Source organism: Phytophthora infestans, genomic scaffold, assembly GCF_000142945.1.
Source record: "Phytophthora infestans T30-4 supercont1.8 genomic scaffold, whole genome shotgun sequence".
Lineage (NCBI taxonomy): Eukaryota > Oomycota > Peronosporomycetes > Peronosporales > Peronosporaceae > Phytophthora > Phytophthora infestans.
The window spans coordinates 1632326-1638325 of record NW_003303751.1 but is presented as its reverse complement, the minus strand read 5'-3'; positions in this window follow the sequence as shown (position 1 = coordinate 1638325).

The following is a 6000-nucleotide window of genomic DNA, read 5'->3' as shown; positions in this document are numbered from 1 at the left end:
CGAAGCGTTACCCTTTCCTTCGTGGCAAGTCCGCCGTCCGTGCAATCGTGATCTAATGTAGTGTCCATCTTCGTGGCTCGGTGATCTCAGGCTTCACTGGTATCGTGCTCCGTGGCTCATTGGTTTTCCGTCTATAGCTCCCTTGGCTGCTTGTTCTCTCATGGTTTAGTGGTTGGCCCATCTTCCATGCTATCGTGCTATATCGTTACGTGGCGGTTGATCTGTCGTCCGTGCTTTCGTTAGCTACGGTAGTACCGCGCTCCCCAGTGAGTTCCGGTTCTACCCTGGTATCGTGCTCCAATGCTCGACAACCCCACGCTTAAGGTCTGCGGCGGCTTCAAGTTTGGTCGGTCGATTGTGCTCCATGCTCTACTGCGATGCTATGGGAGAATTCCTGTCCTTGCACTCTTACCGTTACGTGTTCTACCATGGCTTCGAGCGTGCGTGCTCTATCGTAGCCCGTGTTTTTCAACATGTTGGGGTGTCATTTTTTTAATTACGCTCCGACATCCGTACGCTTCCGTGTCCAATCAAATATTTATGGTAGCATGCTCGTCCGTGGTTCTGCTTTTCAGAATCGTTAGGTGCCTTCATTGATTTAGTCCTCTTTCATCGTTGATGGGATTCCGTTCTTCGTGTCACTCCTTCTATCCCATCGTGAATTTAGCCTGTCTCGGTGCTCCTCCGTGGTTTGTGTTTTTGTTTAGTCACGTGCCTCCGCGCTAATTCAATCACAGTGCTCCCTGTGCCTTGCGTGTACGCTACGTATCGTGTTGGAATGTGCGCACATTTTCTAAGGGTCGCACACTATGCGCATAAACAAAGAGAAACGTTCTATTTTTCGCGGCGACGGAGTGATGTGGGTGGGTGTAGGGAACCCACTATAGTCACATTTCAATTTTTGCTAGTAGTTAGTCTTTCTTATAAAATTGTGTATTTGTATCTAGCGAAATAATAATAGCTGTATGTACTACTACTACCAAAGATTGCAAGCAAAAATATGAAAGATATTGAGAATAGTACTAAACAAAACAGTATGGTATGTAAAATTATTACAAAAGTACGACGAAGCTTAGGAAATCACATTTTAACCAATAAAGTACTAAAGCTGCAATTTAAGCCGAAATATGCGCAGCCAGGTCCTACAGTTTTTATTGACAGCTGCTAAGACCATATAGTACGCCTGAGCACATCGGGCCTTCGACTATGACTAACTGAAGCGCACACAGGGTGCTCCCTTCGCGTGTCGTGGTGCACCGCAAGGGCAAAATGAAATTTGAACGGTGCTTTTAAGTACGATTGTAGACCACATACAGATGGTACACCACACTGTGCAATTTTAGCAAACCGACGCCGCCTTTGCTGCGCTCGGCAAGCAGTAGAACGCCCGTATTTGCGTTACATATTAGAACCCTAGTCCGCTACGGACGGACTGACAGACGCAGACCACACTCCACTAGAGAGCTTTTATGTGTAGAGTCGACTTCGCCTATTTTATGTGCGAATAGGATCAACCTTCTTTGTAAGTGGTGTTGTAAGTGTTACACATTGAAAAATCTACATAATTGAGAAAACGTGCTCTTTTGCCGCGAGGTGTGGGAAATGGGGACCACAGTAGCGCCGCCATGGTATGCCGCATCTCCCCAATAAATGCGACTTTTCAGCGCACGACATCCGTGTTACGAATGCTTGTCACATCTCAATGAGTGCCAGACCTTACCAAAATCATTGTTTTTCCTTCTTGTCAAAATTTGCGAAGAGAAAAAATAGGTCATGCGTCTTATGCTGGCTCACAAAAGGGCAGTTTGGTCTTACAAAACTAGTTGAATCACTTGTGTTTTGCTGGAGGAATTTCCATAAGTTAGTAATTAGTACTAAGATTTAAGTTTGAGGGTGGGGGTGCTGTTCAAGTTTCGAAGACTGTAGTACTACTATTTTTATACATCAGTAGTGGTTTCTTAACCCTCTCGCGAACGAAGCGGCAAAATGCCCCTATTGATTTGTTCACGGTACTATCGCTACGACTGAAATATTACAATTAACACGCAAATGTTATGTTAAGAAAATTTAAAAGGGACAGTAAGCCCCGTTTCATAGCCCTACTGTACTACCCGACTTGTTTAATGATTGGTAAAAAAAGATATTATTACTCCAGCAATTTCCATGAAATTGTTACTGTCGCTCGCATGCGTGTTGGCTCGGCACAACATCTATTTGCATCTTTTGCTGTGCTTATACGCAATCATCAAGTGTTCGCCACTGAGATCAATGTATCCAGCTCAACACTAGCGCTTTTCTAGTTTTTCGTTCTGCTCTCAGAAACACTTACCGCGTTCACTGTTGCTGCGGTGAAAGTAGTCGATCGTTTGATCAAGGTGCACTTAAGCATTTATGAGCTTCGTCCTGACTTCGGCTTTCGTGCTTTCAGGCTAGCAAACCCACCAACGCACCGACGACGTCGCTCCAGCAGCCTTTGGCACTGCTAACTATCATTACTTGCAACGCTTGGTACCAAATCGACTCGTGAGAGCAAAGCGTGTAAATGACTTGAACCAACTATGGATGCTTACACATACACTACAAAGAATGATACTTGTATCAAATTTTATACACTACTCAAATTGCTATGATAAGTTTTGGTAATCTCTTTAAGGAAAAGCTTACTACAACCTCCGTATTCTGATACTAGTTCACGATGTAGCAAAATGTTCTGAACCATTCCCTCATATATCCTTTGGACGTCCCTCCGAACGACTTACTCAAGCATGGCGGGCCGGCGCAAGCGAAGCTTAGAGAGCGCACCTGTAGATTCAAGCAAGCGCACGAGACCTAGGCGAGGTTCAGCGGCGTGTGGAGCAGAGGGTACCACTTGATTCGATAGTTATATGTTCTTCAAAGCCGTTTGGAAAGAGCTTCGCGAGGAAGGATGGACCTCAAAGCGACCCCCACGAAATGCGCTGGACTCGTTCTATCGCTACATTCGCCCAGGATCGGATTTAAAGGGCAAGGAGGGGAAAGATTTCTTCGTAGGAGAGGAAGCACTGCTGGCTTTTTATCTACGTGAAATTGCTTTATCGCCAGCCACCCGTAAGTCGCTATGTCCTCTATAAAATATTGACCAGATTACTTATGCCTAATTAAACATCAGGTATCACCCACGCATGCCATCATTCGTACAATGAACGGCAAAGCAAACGTCAGCCACAAATCCTGAAAATGCGGTATTCGGAGGAGTTTTAGCTGAAGAAAGCACTCGTAATGGATATACGATGGTTAACGAGGGATTGGACACCGCCAAACAGGTTGTAGACACAGAAGAAATGAGTACTGTGATGGGAAATGTCAATAGCGAGAATGAGCATCTTAGTTGTGGTATCCAAAGTGCACGCACTTATCGGACGCAAACGGACGCAACGCAATACAACCAACTAAACGTGGTGCTGACAGCACGGATGATGCTACAATAAACAGTGTAGCCGCTATGGCAAACGAGGACATCGAGGATCGTCACTCAGGTAAGTACATGCATCAGTAGAATTTTGCATCGAGTTTCATGCTGTCGTTATGACAAGAATTTTGTTTTACAAGTTATAAATGGGAATCATCGACTGCCAACTCTCGGGGGGGGGGGATCACATTTACCTGCAACCAGTCGGAACACACCATGGACGAGATTAATACAAGTCCAATACCAAGAAGTGCCACTGGGGTGCTTCCGAGTATGTCTCCAACACAACCGGCAATACTTCGACAGTACCAGGTAAGTGGCGGTTGCTTAGCTACAATCGGCTCTGCCACCTCACAGCAGTTTATGTTTACACTTTTACCTCAGAAATTTCTCGCTCGGAAAGTCGCATGCCACCACTATCTCCTCTACCATCGCACAGACCGGCCAGAAGATCATAAGTTGCGGCTGTCCCCTCACTTTATGTGAACACGGCGGTTGCGCTCTCTCCGTCTTAGGAAAGTTGGATGAAAGACAAGGTTTGCAAGAAAGTTGGCGCGGCTTATATAGTCGGACGGGTATGTTGCACTGTGAAACCTAAAACGAAGCCAGGAAAAACCCAGAAGGAGCAGCTCGGACGTAAAAAAAGCGATACCACTACTCTTTCAAGTACGGTGGATTGATTCTCAATTTCAATCTAATTCGGAGTATATCTCGCTCGGCCTAGTACAGAAAGGTCATGCTAGTTACAGCCTTCTGATGGCGACTACAGCTTCACTGCACTGGAAAGATCTCTGCGAGGCCACTGATGATGACCGGCTTGCAATTGCAGACAGCCTTGAGGAGCTACAAGAAGCTCCGGTTCACTACAGCCCCAGCCAAGTGATACCAACAAGCTTGGCGGAGGTGGAGGCGATCAAAACCATGCGATTTGACCTAAAATCGCACATGGCACAACCTGGTGATCTCTTTACATGCGACGATGGAGCGACCGAAACTAAGCTTAAGGATGAGTACCGGTACATTTTTCATCATTCGGCTTCAGCGAGCTTTTTTGCGTATCTCCCTCTTTACTTCTGGAAACAAGTTGCTTTCGAGACCAATGCATATGCAAGCGCCAATCAGATTTTCATCGGCGAACCGTTCAAGTTACAAGAATCGATGACTTTTTTGGGAACACTGTTCTATATGGATGTTACAGTTAAGGGGGAATTTGCGAATTACTGGGGTCGCCATGCAGAAGAAGACATATTTAGAAGTACTAGTATTGACTTAGAGCATGTGATGCCGCTCAAGCGGTTTAAGCTTCTTCGGCAATCGTTTTCGTTTCGAAGTGGTGTCTCAGTGGAGGGCACAATGCGAGACCCTGCTGCCCGCATTCGCACATTACTGAATGTTATGGAAGCTACTGGCGGGAAGTATGTTGAGCTTGTCGTAATGTTGCTTTGAATGAAGCGAGCGTTGCCTGTAGAAGTCGTTTCGGACGCCACCTTATCGTTTACAACCCACGTAAACCCGGTGGAAAGTACCACTTCAAGTTGAACATGATGTGCTGCGCAACGTCATGGGTCGCTGTGAATTTCAGACTACACTGCGAAAGTATTCTCGAAGATCGTTTGCAAGGCGTGGTAAATGTCCCCGAGTCTGAAGCTCTCCGCGAAGATCTTTCGCATGGAACTGCAATCCGCCAGATCGTTCTTGAAGCTGTTCGACCAATCTACGATTCTAAACGAATTATAAATACTGACAATTATTACACGTCAATACAGATCCCGCAAGCTTTAAAGCTCAAAGGGCTATTTGGTCGTGGTACAGTACGGGGGTCAAGCAAGCACTTTTCTAAGCACGTTATGCTGGAAAAGGGTGATTGTACAAGAGGGGAGTACCGCCAAGGGGTTTCCATTGACCACAGTATGCTTGGGGCTTCATGGTGCGACGGGAGCATTGTTAGCATAGTCTCAAATGCGAATGCGTCCGAGTCAAACACTGTCCAACGTCGCGTGTCCAAACGAGCATCAACAATTCGAGGCACCGGATTGTGTGAAGAACTATAACACTCACATGCAGGGTGTTGATCGGCTAGACCAGCTCCGCGCACGCTTCTCTATTGCCGACGGCCACTCGTTAAAAAAATGGCACAAGAAGCTCGCTATGGCTTTGGCTGATGTTGCTCGATGTAACGCGTACCTTACCCGCCGAATGGTGTATACCCCAGTAAATACCCGGGACCCTCACCGTTCTTTCATGCTGGAATTGTCTTCTGAATTGATTTCCGGGAAGTGGTCCAACGCACCGAGTGAAGGTAAGATTTTATACCCAAGCCGCAACATGGCTACGTCAGAACTACAGGCACCGGCTCCAATTAGTCCCGCTTACACTGTTAGCTCTCCATTCGAGAGCCCAAAGAAGACGTGCACTGCAGTTGCATCAAAACAGCTTTACGATGGAAAAAACCGCAAGCGTCGCCAGTGTATTGTGTGCAGATGGGAAGAAAGATATCCCACTGAAGTCACGGACTACTGCGTCATCCATGGTGTGTGCCTTTGCAAGGCATA